This window comes from Peromyscus maniculatus, chromosome 2 (assembly GCF_049852395.1).
Source record: "Peromyscus maniculatus bairdii isolate BWxNUB_F1_BW_parent chromosome 2, HU_Pman_BW_mat_3.1, whole genome shotgun sequence".
Lineage (NCBI taxonomy): Eukaryota > Metazoa > Chordata > Mammalia > Rodentia > Cricetidae > Peromyscus > Peromyscus maniculatus.
Genome location: NC_134853.1, coordinates 140,202,783 through 140,219,973, shown reverse-complemented (window position 1 = coordinate 140,219,973; position 17,191 = coordinate 140,202,783). Strand labels below are relative to the sequence as shown.

Sequence of the window (17,191 nt, the reverse complement as noted above, 5' to 3'; positions counted from 1 at the left end):
CTGCCTCCGCACCACGCTGGAGCCCTGGCTGGATGCTGGGTCTGGCACCCGAGAACCCTGCCTCAATCCCCGGTGGAGACCCTTAAGTCTAGCCCCTTCTTCCTCTACTTAGGCAGAGCTGAGAGGGTGGCAGGCATTGGTATGTGGTGAAGGAGGCAGGCTAGGCCAAGAAAGCACAGGCTGCCAGTGTGGGGAGCGGAGCATGATGTCTCACCTAGTCTCCTAATGTGGAGACCTTATCTTTGCAGACAATACCCCCAACACACACACACACACACACACACACACACACACACACACAGAGAGAGAGAGAGAGAGAGAGAGAGAGAGAGAGAGAGAGAGAGACAGACAGACACAGACAGACAGACAGACACAGAGGAGAAAGCCCATAATTTCAAATGTGATCATATCATACAGACCCACAAAGCTGCTACCCACATTTTAAAGACACAAGCACATGAGTTCACAGATATGCACATGCTCACCCACACAAAGACACACAGATGCGGCCACACAGACTTTCAGACTCCTGTGTACACAGCTCTACACAGTCACATGCAAATGTCTCCTCTCGTTGGCCCTGCCCAGCCAGAGGAGCAACAGCAAAGACCCTTTGCTCCCATTGGCAGGAAAGCGAGATGAGTCTTACCTGGAGCCTGGCTCCCTAGGCTGGGGCTCACACACAGGCTTGGAGCAGGCCCTTGTGTGAGCTGGAACACAGACACACTCACACACTCCACACCCCAGCCCCATCCTCTTGGCTCCCATCTCTGCTGGACCATACAAAGAAGCTCCTCCGGTGAGGTTTGTGGTGAAGAGATGGGAAGGCTGGCAGGGAGCAGCTGCTGTCACCATGGCTACCAGCTGACCCACTTCTCCACCCAGGCTGGCCCACCCAGCCCAGGCGAGGCGGCTACAGCAGCTTTGGGCAAGGTGGGCCCTCTCCCATCACACGAAGGGAAGGAACAACCCTCGAAGGGTGTGGTAAGGGATGAGCTGAGACCCAGTTAGGCTGGGTCCTATGAAGGAAGGCACCAGGCTCCAGACAGTCCCTGACAAGAGAAGAGCACTGAAAATATGTTCCCGAGAGCTCTGTCTTCTCCCACAGTCTGGGTCACAGCCCTCACAGTAATGCAGGTGCTGTGATCACATCCCGGCCAATGTCCCAGACTCAGCATTCCCTCAGTCCAGCAGACTCTGGGCTAGAGGAGCCCTGTCTCCTGTGCAGAGAAGGCTTATGGGACGCAAGGCCCAGCTCCTGCTTTCTTCTGAGTACAGAGCTAACACGTTTCTTCTCCCAGCCAGAGACTCCTGAAGACATGGCTCTGTGTATTCCCTCAGAACCAGCGACTTAGAGAAACCCAAGCTCCAGGATGATCAGTCCCAGGGAGAGATGGTCTTTACCCAGGATGAAGCGCCCCCCCCCCCCCCCCCCCGTGTGACACTTACCACCTCCTTTCCTTCACCTGGCCCCCAATCCCTGACTTTCTCCCCTTGGTTCCACAATATCCTGGCTTCTTCCCCATCTTTTCCATTCCTCACAAGTGCCACGGTGTCTCCTGTCTTCCTGGAACGCTCTTCTACAGCTTGCCCCTACCGCCATGCTCCCAGGACTGAATGCTTGTCTATCCCTCCACCTCTGCCTCCCTGACTTCATCTCTTCTCAGTCCCCCTCTGAAGGTCATTTCCTAGCAATCTGCCTGGGCAAAGAAAGTCTCCTCTCTCGCTCCCCCAGAACTCTGTACGACAGAGTATTATGGGGTAAAGTCCTGATACCCTGTATCTACAGTGTGGCCTTCATTGAAAATGTGACCTTTGCAAATGTGATTAAAGTCATCCTGAAAGGGTGGGGGGTGGGGGCTGTCCCTACTCCAATTAGTGTCCCTTCAGGAAGAGAGCACTGACTAGAGAAAAGGGAAGATGGTGTGCAAGTCCAGACTGGAGCACCAAGCCGAAGACTGCCGAGGACTGCGGAGGACTGCCCAGGACTACCGAGGACTGCGGAGGACTGCGGAGGACTGCCGAGGGTCGCACAGGAATCAATCCTTCCAGACACCTTGATTTCAAACTTCCAACCTCCAGAGCTTTGGGAGAACAGATTCAGACTGCTCCGAGCCACCTCCTTTGTGGTCCTTTTTCCCAGCAGCTCTGGGACATGAACAAACTGCCGTTTGTAACTTGTGCAGTGCCTGTCTCCCACACCCAGCCCCAGGCTGTGAGCTGCTTAAAAATAGGAACTGTGTTCTTCACCCTAAATCCCTGGTACCTGGCATGGGTCTGGCAATGTAGCAGGGCTCTGTAAATATTTGTTGAAAGAATGAATGGCAACCAAAAGTACCAAATGAACACCAATGGAGAGAGGAACCATGAGTCAGTTTTATTTTCTTCATGTGACATATTGTGTTTTCTAAAGCTACTACTTTAGAAACTGTATTAATGCTATAATAAAGGGAAAAAAATAAATATTTTCCTTTCCAAAACATATGCTAAAATAACAGACATTTCCACCGTGTGTGTTCTGTGAGCAGGGACAAACTCTGCTACATGCTTGACGACTGCTTTCTATTGATTAATTGATTCCTCCTTGGGTTTCCAGAGCGCTTTCCGCACTGGAGTTACAGAGTCTGAGCTCTGGGGCCCAGGAGGTGGGAAGGGTATACAATCTTCTTGGCCATCTCCACTATCCACTCCTCCACCATAGACTGTGGAATCTGGCCAACATGGCAGCCATCACCTGATGGTGCTAAACTTGGCATCTCAGATTATCTCCCACATCCTGGCAAAAGGCTGTACACCCAAACAAGCAGGGTACATAGTGAACACACCGACCAGCACTCCTCCAACTCAGATGTGGCCACAAACCACCTAGGGACCATGCTGAAGTGCAATTCTGACCCTCGGGCTCCCAGGTGGAGCCTGAGATTCTGGCTGTTTGTCTGTCTGTCGGTCTGTTTTCCACCAGCTCCCAAATGATGCCCTTGCTGCTGGCCCACGGACCACTCATGGATGCGAGATGCCAAGGGAAAACACTCTGTTATGTAAAAAGAAAGAACACTGTAGGCTGTGGGACACCAGAGAAGGCATCAGGAAGAAGTACAGAGTGGAGCTGAGCAGGAGACAGGTGGGAATGGGGGGATAGAGGCCACTGGATGGGGAAGCAGTGGGGACCACTAGGGAGGTCCCCAGAACAGGCCTGTTCAGAGGTTCACGAACAGAGCATGGCAGAGGAGCAGAAGACAAGTGCAGCTGTGGAAGAGGGGACTGGAGAGAGAGGTTACAGGCCATCAACAAGAGTCCCTGACTGCAGAGCTAAGAAGCATGTCTTTAATCCTGCAGGAGTGAAATCTAACAAGGTTTAGGCATGGTGCTTTCCAGAGATCAATCCAGTTCTGCGTGCAAATCAGAAGCAAGCTGATGGAGGTTGGAACGGCTGCTCCATACATGTTGGAAGGGCTGCACAGCTGCCCTGCATGTAGGAAGAGCGAAGGGACGTGGTTTGGGAGTCCCTAGAGGGGATGAAGAGACAAATTGGGGAGAAGGGAGTAAATGGAATCCAAGCTGATTTATAAGGAGGATAGGAATGGGCGATGCCATCAACAGAGCCTGAGGGGCCCTTGAAGACAAACCTGGCCAAGGGGGAAAATGAGTACCCATGTTAGTCACAAGGAATCTAAAGGACACTGCAGTTTATGGGTGGAGCCACTGGGCAGGAAGCAGATCTGCTGAGCTCGGGAGACCTACAGGAGTGGGCAGGAATGGGTGTGTTCCCAGAGAAGAAGAGAGATGTAGAAAGAAGTGGGACATTCAGAGGAGGGTATAGGTGAGCCCAGGGCAAGAGGTGTAACACCCACAGTGACAGGCAGGAGAAAGGGGCTTACAGAGGGGAGAATGGGCAGCTGGAAGAGGAGAAGCTGGGCATGGTGTTTCAGGCCTGTAATTCCAACAGTTGGGAGCCTGAGGCTCAAGGAACTCCATGAGTTCAAGGCTAATCTGGGCTGCAGAGCCCTTGTCTCTTTTTTGTTGTTATTTGCTTGTTCTGTTTTGTTTTGTCGAGACAAGGTTTCTCTGTATCTCTGGGTGCCCTGGAACTTGCCCTGTAAATCAGGAGTGGCCTAGAACTCGGAGATCTGCCTGCCTCTGCCTCCTGAGTACTCTGGGATTAAAGACATGCGCCACCACACTTGGCTGTGAATCCTTGTCTAAAAAAAAAAGAAGACGATGACCCTAAGAGAGGATGCCATGAGAATACAGATGGACAGTCACATACCACCTCACTGTGGACCAGAGGGAGGTCTTCCTCAGAAGCAGGAGAAGCCAATGGATAAAAATGAGCACAAGCCAGTTTAATCCCAGCCTTTCACCCCAGCACTCAGGAGGCAGAGCCAGGCGGATCTCTGTAAGTTTGAGGCCAGCCTGGTCTACAGAGCAAGATCCAGGATAGGCACCAAAGCTACACAGAGAAACCCTGTCTCAAAAAAAAAAAAAAAACCCAAAACAAAACAAACAAAAAGAGAAGCACTAATTGATGGATTGATTGGATGGATAGGCTCTTGCTATGTAGACCAGGCTGGTTTCAAACTCACCTGACTCTCTGGTACCAACATATCAGGTAGGAAAGGTAGAATTTAGATAGGTGAGAAGGGTCTGGATACTCCAGGTGAAGGCCTGGGCTGCAGTAGGATCCCAAAGTCCATGGGGCTCCCAAACATTTAGTCCAGCTCAGCCCAGTACAGGAAGAACAATTACTGCACCCCAAACACATGTAAAGCACACCACATGGCTACAGAACTCCCAGGCAGAGCAGAGATACAGGGGAATAGGTCTTTGGATCAGTCTTACAGCAGGTAAGAACATCATTTATTATCCACCAGGACCCCTGTGAGAGTGAGTAGGAGCACTACTAACAAACCTGTGAGGACTGTAGACAAATTTGTAAACTAGGACCAACCCAGGCAAAACCAGAGCTTTTTGGTCACCCCAGCCCTGAGATACTGGATTTCAGTTAAGACACCCACCTGCTTCCCCTGCTGCCCCTTCCTAGATGGAGTGAAGAAACTCTCAGGCTGTCCGGACAGGGACAGGTAAACTCAGCCTGAGAGTGGGGACCTGTTAATGGTGTTAGGCTCAGAGCCTCTCGCTTGAGCACCAGGACTCAGCCCGGCAGCATCCATAGCACCAAGGACAGCGGCCGGTGCTCACGCCTGCCGGCCCCTCCCCTGGTCAGGGCTGCCTTCCAGGCGAATCAATCTTTCATGAAGGGAAGGGGCTCCAATTACCAGCCCTGAGCCAAGCCGGAAGGCGCCGCTGCTGTGCCCACTGCCCACCCAGGGGACCTTCCTTTCATATCCAGCACAGCTTCAGCTGACCTGGACACAGACAGGAATGGCATCTATTCCTTCATCCCTAGGTCTCTTCCAGGCTAGTGATACACCTTCGCCCAGAACTAGAGACACACTGCTACAAAGAAGGCCACATCCACAGACATCGAGCACAACCACACCCAGTGCACAAGTTACCTGAACAGGACACTCAGGCATGAAGTGCGAGCATGCACAGTGCACAAACATGAACAGATACACATTACAGAGATGCAATGACCACAGACCCACATATACATTGCACACATGAGATCTGTCCAACACACACACACACACACACACACACACACACACACACACACACACACACACACACTCAAATGCTTCATGAAAACTCCCTCAGAGAACCTGAGACATATCACATGAGGGGTCAGTGAGCTGCAGACACACTATATTAACATACACACATGATATGTCTTGGCAGTGACCCTCTTTCACTATGGATACACGGCACACACCCACACTCTGCCCAGGCTCCTAATTTCCTGGTGCCCAGGGCAATGTGTACGCGCTGTGAATGTGACTATGCAGGAGACAAACAGATCTCTCTCCTTTCCTCTTTTTCTGCCATGTCTGCTCTGGATTTGAGCCCTGTGGAGAAACCTAGCCTCTGAGGCTTCCTGGTAGCTGCTGCCCAGGCCTTAGGGACAAACAGAGGCACGAAGAGATGGCTAGAGGAGGGAGTTGGGAAACGGGGACCCTAGAGAGTCCAAAGCCCCTTAGCTCTGTTGTTCTAGGGCCCCAAGCTCTAGGACACAAAGCTCCAAGGACTGCTTCCCTTACCCACAACTCCCAAAGCCTTGGGCCACCTGGGGCCCCAGGCTTCTAGGGAGCTCTGAAGTCTGTGTTGTGTATGAAGACAGGAGGACCATCAGGTCTGAGGTCCTGTCCTTCCACACTACATCTCAAGTCCTGGCCTGGAGTGAGAGCATCTCTTGCCTCCATCCAGACATCTCGACACCAACAGCCCCTCTCCAACAGGTTGAGGGGACCACACACAAATTCTCCTGTTTGCAAGAGTCTCAAAGCAAAACAAAACAAAACAAAGACCAGCCCAAGCCATGGCTGGTGGCTGAGTGAGAAACACAGGCTGTGAGGCCCTGTGTCTGATCCTCAGCACCACCAAATGAAAGAAAGGGAGGAAGGGGGGGGGGAGGAAAAAGAGGAGAGCCTGAGCATAGAATCGGCAAAGGAGAGCAGGCCAATATAGCAGGGAGAAACTTTAATTTTTTAGGTAGATGAAGAGGCAACTTCAAGATTAGGTGGGTATAGGGTACATCTCTGACATCCCCCGCCATGATTTTTGGATTGTCCACACATTAGTGAGCCACATTGATGACTTCTGCCAAATTCCAGTCTCCTGTACACTATTTTCTTTAGACTGACACTTTCAAAACTTAAGTGAACTATTTTAAATAGCAATTCTCTTGCTACTATAAACAGAATGTCAATATCACTTTTAATAAATAGAAAAAGACTGTAAAAGTAAGCACAGTAAAACAACAAAGTCATAAGCTGGTGAGCCGGTTCAGTGCCTCCAGCCCTGATGACTGAAGTGCAATTTCTGGGACCCACATGGTGGGTGGAGGAGAATCGACTCCCACAAATTGTCCTCTGATTCCCACTCATACACAGTGGTGTGTGCCCGCTCACCCACATGCCCACTCAAAAGAAATAGATGTCATTTTACAGACTCGGCAGTTCACACTGTAGCTCCAGCCCTGGAGAGGCTGAGACAGCATAACTGCCAGAAGTTTGAGGCCAGCCCGAGTTTCATAGTAAGTTCTAGATCGGCCTAGGAGAGTGTGAGACCCTGTCTCAAACAAACAAACAAACAAACAAACAAACAAAACAAAGCAAAGCTCTACTATTACAGTTCAGCACATGGAGTTGCTAACCACAGTGCTCAGCCCAGTCTGAGATCTCTGTAGAGAGGCAGCAGGGAGGAGTTGGAAGTTTTGAAAGACATTCATAACTATACAAACTTGTCCTCCCTGGGGTGACCCCGGACTTGCTAGAGTTGAGAAGAAACCAAAGTTCTCACTATGTAAGTTGATGTTGCGCCATGGCAGATCTGGAAGGCCCTGAGCACCATCTGGGGTCCTGGAAGGTGTCATTCCAGGGGAGCCCACCCACCTTGCCTCCCACTCAAGCTGATGAGATGGCTCAGCAGGTAAAGGTACCTGCCACCAAGCCGGGTGACCTGAGTTTGATCCCCAGGACCCATATGGTGGAAGACAGAGAGAACTTCCTAGAGTAGTCCTTTGACCTCTACATGTGTGTTATGGCATGCCCACATGTACATGCATGCGCACACACACGCACACACACACACACAAATAAATATACATTTTAAAAAAGGAATTGCTCAGGATTTGTTTCCTATTTACAATTGTTTATATAGTCCTACAATTGTTTATATAGTCCATCTAATCTGAAACTCACAGCAGGGCTTGTAATCTTCATCTTTGAGATGAGAAAAGGCCCAGATAGGTCAAGAGATTTGCCCACAGTTACACAGCTCTATTAGGGAGATCCACTAGGAGGAGATTGACTTCCACACAGATGGCAGGTATCCCACAGTCAGGAGCCCTCACTCTGGGTGATCCTGGGTTGGACAGTGGGGAAGGCAGAAGACTGGTTACCTGGCATATGCTTATAAGACTCTCATAGCCCCAAAGAGCAAATAGGCAGGTGAGTAAGTAGCCAATATGAAAAGTTTTATTCTGGAGTTACACCATTGTATGTTTCTGGGTTATCAACACCACCTCTCTGAACCTCAGTTTCCATGTCTTTAAAATGGGCAAAATAATAGCGCATCTTTAAGTCAAGGATTAAATGGAATCACATGCCTGGTGCCTCGTACAGAGGCAAAAAGGGTTTATTACTAGGGAAGCAAGAACAGAATCAACACAGGTCAAGAATGACTGGCTGCTGAGATAGGCATGAGATGGTTCTTTCCTGAGGAAAGGAAATGAAGGTTTTTTTTTTTTTTTTTGTTTTGTTTTGTTTTTTTTGGTTTTTTTTTTTTTTGGTTTTTTGAGACAGGGTTTCTCTGTGTAGCTTTGTGCCTTTCCTGGAACTCGCTTTGGAGACCAGGCTGGCCTCTAACTCACAGAGATCCGCCTGCCTCTGCCTCCCGAGTGCTGGGATTAAAGGCATGCGCCACCACCGCCCAGCTGGACAGGGTTTTTTTTTTTATGTAGCCCTTTTTCTGGAACTCACTCTGTAGACCAGGCTGACCTCAAACTCACAGCTATCCACCTGCCTCTGCCTCCCGAGTGCTGCAATTACAGGCATGTGCTATCACTGATGATCTCAGCCTTAAAGGATGAGCATGATTGAGGGGGAAGACAATTCTGGTTGGTGTGGTGGTTCAATACCTGCTGTCCTAGCATCCGGGAAGCAGCAGCAGGACAAACGTGAGTGTGAAGCCAGATTGAGCTAAATGGTGAGACGGTGTCTTAAAAATCCCAAGACTAAGGATGCAGTCTGGTGGGTGAGGGATTGTTTAGCATGTGTAACGCCTTGGAATTAATCTCTGGCACTGCAGGGGGAATGTGGTGGAATGCAGCTCTGACCGATCAGCCTCCCTCACCTCATTCTAAAGAAAAGTGGAGAAACTCATCATCCCACCCGGTCTCTCTCTACTTGGGTCCTGAATGACAGTAGACAAGGTCTTCAGTGCCTGTCCTGGCACTATTACCCTAGAAAGAGTCCCCTTTAAGTCACAGTTCCAGGCCCCCTTTCTCCAGGAGCTGTCTGCATGGAAGGCTGGCACTTTGCCTACCTCCCTGCTCCACCTGGCACCTTAAATACTGAGCAGATGTCTTCTGAAGCACTTGTCCGGCTAACAGTGACACCCCCCCCCAACACACACACCCAAGGTAGGTTCCAGTAGCCATGTTCATGTCTGACTTTGTGATCCTTCCCAGCAGGTTATAGGTGTGTTGCCCAGGGTGGCACCTGATTCCCTCAGAGCCAATCAGATCTTCTCCTGGGAATTTGGGCTTAGATCTGCCAAGTCCTAGATGGGAGTTCTGAATGTGGCTGGAATCCGGGGTCACAATACCAGAATCCTGTCAGAGGGGACAGATAGGCAAAGGCTTCCAGCAGGGTGCAGAGAATGAAGATTCAAATTCTCTGGCCTTCCAGGTGCTGCCTCCCTAGACTAGTCCTCTTCTACCCCCGTGTCCCCACAGGCCTGTTCCCTGTAACAAACCTTCCTCCTAACACACCTTTATTACTGAAGAAGCTGCTTTGCCTGGACTTTCCTGATTAAGACTGGAGCTGGGGGCCGGAGAGAAAGAGATGAACCTCCCGAGGGAGAGATGCAGAGTTGGCGCTGATATGGCAAGGGCGGGGTGGGCTATCCATCCTGGATGGGCGAAGGCTCCTACCTAAGTTTCACAGCGAGGGTAGGGGGCCCGAGATGCTTTTAAAGAGTGCGAGACATTCTCCAGAAGCAGGCGAGGGGTGGGCGAGGCATTGCAAGCAGGGGGAAGAACACGTGTAGGTACACAGAGGCACCAAACAGCCCGGCCTGCTGCAGGAACTGCCAGGTGTTCAAAGCGTGCTGCGGAAGCAGGAGAGCTGCGGATGGACAGGGAGCCGGGTACAGATCATAAAGAGCTTTGAATACCATGCTAAGAAGCTGAAGCCTCTTCCTGTCAGCGACCGGGGAGCTATTGAAGTATTTTAAGTAGCAGAGGGTGACGGGGTCAGTCCTATGTTTTGGAAAGATCGCTCTGGGGATGTGTGGAGAAAAAGGCTGAAAAAGGCAGGCCTGGAGGCAGGGAGGCCACTGAGGATGCTGCAGGATGAGGTACCTGCTCTTTGATGCACTGTACGCCTACTATGTGCCAGGGCTAGGCAACACAGGTTCCAGACCCACTGAACTCTCAGGTCAGAAAAGAGATGATGGGAAGAAAGTAAAGGGTACCAAGCACCATGAAGAAGTACAAGGTCCTGGGGCTGGGGTTGGGTCTAAGGAGTTCCTGTGTAATCACGAAGACCTGAGTTTGAATCCCAGCACCCATGTGAAAAGTCAGGTAAGACTGTGTGTGTGTGTGTGTGTGTGTGTGTGTTTTAATTCAGGATGAGGGGACAGAAACGGGAGAATCGTGCTAGCCTGCCAGCCTAGAGCCAAGGCCATGAGCTTCTGGTTCAGTGAGAGACCATATGTCAAGGCAACAAGGAAGGGAGTAGATAGAGGAAGACATTGTGCTCATGGATATGTGTACCGTTACACTCGTATGCATGAACCACACCACATACACAGGAAGAGGAAGAGGAGGAGGAGGAGGGGGTCCTATGGAAGTGGAGTATTTAGCTCTTGGCTTTTAGACTTCTCTGCTGACATGACACTTGGGTTGGTGTCTAGGAACAGGAGGAGTCAGCAGGGCTCCCAGGAGGGGGTGTGCATCAGGGACAGCGCGTAAATGTCCTGCAGTTGCGGGGGGGGGGGGGGGGGTAAGAAAGAATGGTAGAAGATGATGTAATAGGGAGGTAAGGCCCAGATGACACAGGGCCTTGGAGACTGCGTCAGTAAATCTGGATTTTATTCTAAGAAGTCCTGGAAGTTTTAAGCAGGGAAATGACACAACCAAACATTTATCTTTAGAAGATCGTGCTGGCTACATCTACAAAATGAGATGCACACACATGGGAGCGTAAGGGGTCCGGGGCAAGGCTGTCGAGGGTGTCTGGATGACAGATAGTCGTGTTCTGGAGTGGGGTGTAGGCAGGAAGAGGGGCCACAGACCTGACCCCAGAGAGGAATGCTGGAGAAGAAGGCTTACTAGGCTTGGCTGTAGGCTGTGGGGGCGAAGGCAGGGAGGTGTCCAGGAGAATTTCCAGCTTCCAGCTTGAGCAAGTGGGTGGGTGATGGTGACGGTGATAGAGACAAGCCAGGGACCCTGGAAGCAGAGCAGGTGCAGGTGGGTGGAGCTAGGGACCTGGGTTTGATCCTAAGGCTGTGTCTAGGAAGCATAGGACCGATACTGGTACTGAACCCAAAAGAGATAACTAAATTCAGAATAGTAAGTGAGATGACCTGGGGAGGATGGGCAAGGGGGCGGTGCAGGGAGAAGAGGGGTCAGTTTAACTCTGAGGAGCCATGGCAACAGCAGGACCTAGGGGCAGAGTGGCCAGAGATTCTGGGCTTGGACAGTCAGAAGCACGAAGCCAAAGCTTATCCTCCTTCAGACCCTGAAGGCATCTGGCCTTGAATCTCCCTCTCCCAGCCAAGGAGCATACCCTGGGTTTAGACTGTGCCCAGATAAAAGCTTTTCCTTTCCCTGTATCCTACATCCCTCTGAGCAAAGCCAAGTTCTCCCTTCCAAGCATGACACTGCATGTCTTTAATTCCAATGCTTAAGGAGCTGAGACAGGAGAATTGCCACAAGCTCAAAGTTGCAACCAGGCAAGCCAGAGCTACACAGTTAAGATCCTGTGAGTTGAGCGAGCGAGCGAGCGAGCGAGTGAGTGAGTGAGTGAGTGAGTGAATGAATGAATGCCAAGTTCTCCCAGGCTCAGCTCAGGCAGCCCCTCACCTACATGAAGACTGCCCAGCCCATGCCTGCTGTCTTGCTACCGGTCACCCTGTCTTTGAATCTCGGGTCTTTCTCTTGATGACTGTGGGGCTGTGGTCAAATAACCTCACTTCCCTCATCTATACCATGGAGACGATGATCATCTTCCCCTCACTGGTGAAAATGAGTTTGTAAAGTGCTTAGCAGAGAAACCCTAGGGTAAACACCACCTAAGCCTTTCTGTGACTAATGCCCCATTCACCTTTGGACAGAAAATCAGGGCCCCCACCTTTGATGGCCTCCCGCTCAGGAGCTATTTTCAAGACTGTCCCCTCTCTCTGGATTATGAACTAGATAATACGAAAAGCCCCGTGCTAAATGAAAGCCCAGGCCCTTGTTCAAAACAATTCTTTCCAGACAGTGGCGGCGGAAAATTAAAGCGTGGAGTCCCACTAAGCACAGGGTTCTGCCCCTACTTGGAGCCAGCCTCCCGTGCTAGCCCTCACATGAGGTAGGAAAAAGGCCACCTGGTATAGGGCCTTACAATCTCCAGCTAGAATTTCCCTTTCGTCTTCCCATTTTATAGTTGACGACATTCCAGTTTAGACACGGGCATGCTCTGCTCATGAACTGCCGAGTTAGGATTTGAACACAGAACTGGCTAGTATCAACGCTCTACATCTCGGCCCTCTGGCTCCCCCAGAGGCTGGGAAAACCTGGCCCCAAAGGCAGAGCTCAGTCAACAGGGCTGAGATGTGGCTTAGCCCACAGAGAGGGATCTGAAGCCGCCTCCTCCTGAGAAGAGCCACATAAACAAGGTCTCCCTGGGTACCATCTCTGCTGCTCCTCAAGGGAAGGGCTAAGAGAGGGCAAAAGGTCACTCCTAAGGAGGCTCCCTTGTGGCCCACAGGCCGCAGCACACATACCTGGAAGTCTGATCCTGTCTCCTCTCCTTAAAACCTTTTAGGGGTTGCCACTGGCTTCAGAATAAGCCTTCACATCTCTGGTATATGGCTAACCCAGGGTTGTGGAGCTTGGCTGTCCCCTAGCCTGCCACATACCCCTCAGCTATATCACCAGGATGTTCCCATGCCACCAGGGGCCCTAAACACTGTTCTCTCCCTTGTCCTCCTTGCTTCTCTGCCTCCTTGACTACTTGGCATCCTCCATGTCTCGGCTAAGAGGTCACTCTCTCTGGAAGCCCTTCCTGAACCCCAGAAGGTAGGGGAGCAACCTGCAGTGATAGGTCTGTGAACCCTTACTTTCAACACACGTCACATATGTAATCACCTGCTCTAGACCATGACCCTCCTAGAGAGCGGGATCCACGGTTCCCAGAGCTTGCTGTACCAGTGGTACTCAGTGACTGACTGCCCTCCTGCAACAGAGGCAAGAGGACCCTCCCTCCCTGCTCCCACTCCTCGCCTGCCCCCTTTTCTTGTTTCTCATGCAATGGCCTTGAATGGTGTCTTGGGTTTCTGTTTTGTTTTTGAGACAGGGTCTCATGGAGCCCAGGCTAGCCTCAAACTTGTTATATAGCTCAGGCTAGCCTTGAGTTCCTGATCTACTACTTGCCATCAACTGGGATTACAGAGTATACTATCACATTCAGCTTTTATTCGGCTATCTTGAGCTCAAAGTGTGAGGAGTCCAAACTTGCAAGGGATGAGAATCATCAGAGAAGGTCCCACCTGCCCTAGGCTGCCTGCATATGCCAGTACCACACTTAATCAGCAGCACCTTCTAGGCAGGTGGGCCAGTTTGGATACAAAGGATACCTGGTTTGGGCTTGGGTTTTTGAAATAAGGTCTCATCCTGTACTCTGACTGGCCTGGAACTTGCTATGTAGACTAGGCTTGCAATAATTCTACTGACTCTGCCTTCCCAAGTGCAAGGTATACAGGCAGGAAACACCACGCCTGACAATCACTCCTGCTTTCTAGAGCCAACAAAGGCAAAGGAGTCGAGATGGACACCTGTAGTAATCATCACAGGTGTAGGACATGAACCGTGCACTGTCTGATACCCCAGTACCTTGTCTCCTCTCTGCCACTGACCCCACAGCCTTGTGACTCACTGCTCACAACCAATCCATCTCACCCACAGAGCACATCCCAGCCCATGGAGCACCTATGTCCGGTCACAGACATCTCTGTGGAACACAGCCCCATCATGAAAAGAGACCAGTGACCAAGTCATCTGTACCCACTGTGAAAGAAATACCCCCACGTCAGCCAAACACATATGGGGGTATTTCTTCTCAGCAAAATGTTGCTGAAGGAGATACAATCTTGCACCCCCAAGTCAGCAGAATGCTAGCGGGCAGAGCCACCGCCAGAGTCAGCAAAAGGCTGTGTGAGAGGCACTTTCCCTACACCCCCTGTGCCTGGACTCACGACAAGACCGGGGGACATAGAAAAGCCTTCTAAAGTAGGGTTCCTAGGGTCAGAGAGCCCCGGGGTGGCTGTTGCCTGTGTGGGGGAGGGAGGTTTCAGCTGGGGAGTGGGGCACACTCAGGTGAGAGTTCTCACATGGCACTAATGAAATCAACCACCAGCCTACCCCCCCTCCCCTGGGACCCTCCAGGCTCCAGCTGATGCAATGCCCAGCCTGATAATTGTTTTCTTCACTCCTTAAAGGGCCAGCTACTACTATGACTATGGACAGACATCACCCAGACCCCTGACAGCCCCCCAAAGAGCTCAGCTCAGGGAGAGGAGGGGCCCAGAGAGCCAGCAGTGTCAGGCCTGGGCTCCGAAGAGTAAAACCCAATCCATGTCCAGATACTATGAGTGGCAAGGAGCGAGAGAGAACAGTTAAGACGGTAACACCGACCGCATCCCCTGGAGGAAGGGAACAAGGTCCCTGCTGAGTCCTCAGCTCCTGGCTCCAGCACGCCTGCCCCAGCAAGTACTTGGCACAGTGTTGCTTCTAGTTCAGCAGTTAGTCCCTGAGCTGATGAGGGCTAGACACGGGGGTAAGCTGCTCAAACCTATCACCGTATTTACCCCTCCTAAAACGTAGGTCTGTTTTGCTGGAAGAGGCTCAGAGAAGGCAAGTGATTTCTTTAATATCACATTGCCAGAAAGTATCAGAGCCAGGGTTTGAAGACAGAAAGTATCAGAGCCAGGGTTTGAAGACAGAAAGTATCAGAGCCAGGGTTTGAAGACAAGTTTAATCAGCTCTGGCTGGGCTTTAACCCTTGTAAATGGCCAGATGTCTGCAGAACTCTAGGGAGTCCCTGAATACCTGGTTTAAGCACAAGTTGTATGGACCCCTCCCCAGCAGCCCCCTGTCCAGAGACTGTCCCCATTAGGCTACCCTCTTCACTTGCCTGTAGGGCCAGTTGCCAGCTGCGTGATTGTGATTATGGACTAATTGGTGGCTGGAAGCAACTGTGGAAATGGTTTGTTAACCCCTTAGGGGAAGACCCTCTTTCCACCATTCAGGCCCCAAAGCCAAGTAAGAAATCATCACCAGCAGAGAACAGGGCAATAGGAAAAGCAGCAGCCGAGTCCTCACTGACAGACCTCACCCTTAGAGACAGGGCTGGACACAACCATTCCCCCAGGCCCAAGCCCTGGAGGCCCGTGGTGGCATTGCCAGCTAGAGCCCCTTGTTTCTCTGGCCTTAGGTATAGCGTTTCTCACCTCAGCCTGGGACCACAAGGGCTATGAACGCTTCCTGAGCTTCTGAGGCGCTAGGAGGAGACCCACTCCTTGAGGATGGGTTGTTCAAAGGTGATAGGGGCCTGGAATCCAGGCAGCCAGGAGGCCAGCCAGGGGGACCTATCCTCCCAAACGAACAAGAAGATGCCAGAATGGCCCATGAAGGGTCTTGCCAAGCTTCTCTGAAGCCCTGGGCAACCCTTCATTCCCCTGACCACTTTTCCCCAGCTTCCCAGAAGCCCCCTCTTCCCACCCTGAGGCTGCGTGAGCACCACCTCTCTCCTTTCCTGAGGAGGGGGGTGTTTTCTCTGGGTACAATGGTGTCACGTCGGGAGGAAAAAGTGGCCGCTTCCCAACCAGGGCACAGGCAGGAGGGAGAAAGGCAGGCTGCCTTTCCAGGAGGGATTTTAAGCACTTTCCAAAAAATTGCCATGCGAAGCAATGCTGTTGGAGACCAGGGCCCCAGGTGAGCCCTGAGCGTCAGCAAAGTACTCCAGATTCTGGGGTTCCTACCCCATTTTCCAGGCTTCCCCAGGCTCAGCCCCCGCCCCACAGTCATCCCAGGTAGTGCGCATCGCGGGCCCCCGCCCCCCAGACCTGGCACACATCCCTACGTAGCGCTCGGCGGCCGGCCGGAACCCCCCTCCCCGGCGTGGTCCCCTGACCGCAGCCCCCTCCCCACGCCCACTCGCAGGCGCGCAAGGCCTGCTGACTTACCCCGAGGTGGGGCCGGGGTCCACGCCGGGAGCGGGGCTCCGCTGGCGGAGTGGCTCCGCAAGGCGAGGCAGGTGCTGCCCCGGGACCCCGCCCCGCGGACCCGGCGGTAGGCGCGGCCCGGCTCCCGGCGGGCGCGGACTCCGAAGGGGTAGGGACGCGGGGCGGGGACGGGCAGCGACAGAGACTCACGGGGGCATCGCCCGCCACCGGGCCGGACAGCTCCGCTTCGCCCGCCTGCGCTGCTGGCTCCGCAGCCGCCACAGTTCTCAGTCGCCGCCGGGTGCAAAGCCAGAGCCACGGCTGGCGGGAGGCGAAGAGGGCCCTGCCAGGGGCGGGGCCTCAGGTTGGTGGGAGGGGTTAGCGAACGGGGCGGTGCCTGGTGGGCGTGGTCTTATGGTGGGCGGGGCCTTGGGAATCAGGACCTTCTAGGACTATCCATGCTGAGTAGGCCTGGAAGGGGTGAACCTCTAAGAAGCTGGGGCCACAAAAGTAGTTCCCTGTGCCTAAGATGCCCCTCCTGTCCTCTGCCTGTCCACTCCTCTCACCCTTCTTTGTCTTTGACGGTACCTCCCAGGTGCCCCTATCTACTCTGAACCAGATCCAGGAATGTCAGATGGTGAGGAATGAGGCTAAGCAACTTACAAACAGAGTCCATTCTAAAGACCAGTATTTAAAAAGAAAAAAAAAAGGAAGCTCAGAGAGGAGGAAGGACTTGCTCAAGTGCCTGCTGTGGCAGACTTTCTGGTGCTAGAGAGAGAGAGATCAGCAGTTAAGAGAGCCTACTGCTCTTGAAGGGGATCAGAGTTCAGTTCCCAACACCCACATCAGACAACTCACAACCACCTTTAACTCCAGCTCCAAGGGATCTGATGCCCTCTTCTGGCAACTGCAGGCA

The 17,191-nt window shown here is 52.2% G+C and overlaps 1 protein-coding gene across 3 annotated transcripts in view; it reads right to left on the bottom strand.

The window, feature by feature from the left end:
• Rims3 (regulating synaptic membrane exocytosis 3) overlaps positions 1-16,618 on the bottom strand; it is a 42,287-nt gene extending 25,669 nt beyond the window's left edge. The window contains exon 1 of one of the 3 annotated variants that reach the window (XM_006987251.4): positions 16,297-16,618. The gene's annotated coding sequence lies outside the window, so the exon portion shown is untranslated. Of the gene's footprint in view, positions 1-649; positions 768-16,296 lie in introns of those variants that run through there. The other 2 variants (XM_076564972.1, XM_016005800.3) reach the window with 2 other exon arrangements.
• Between the last annotated feature and the right edge of the window lie 573 nt (positions 16,619-17,191).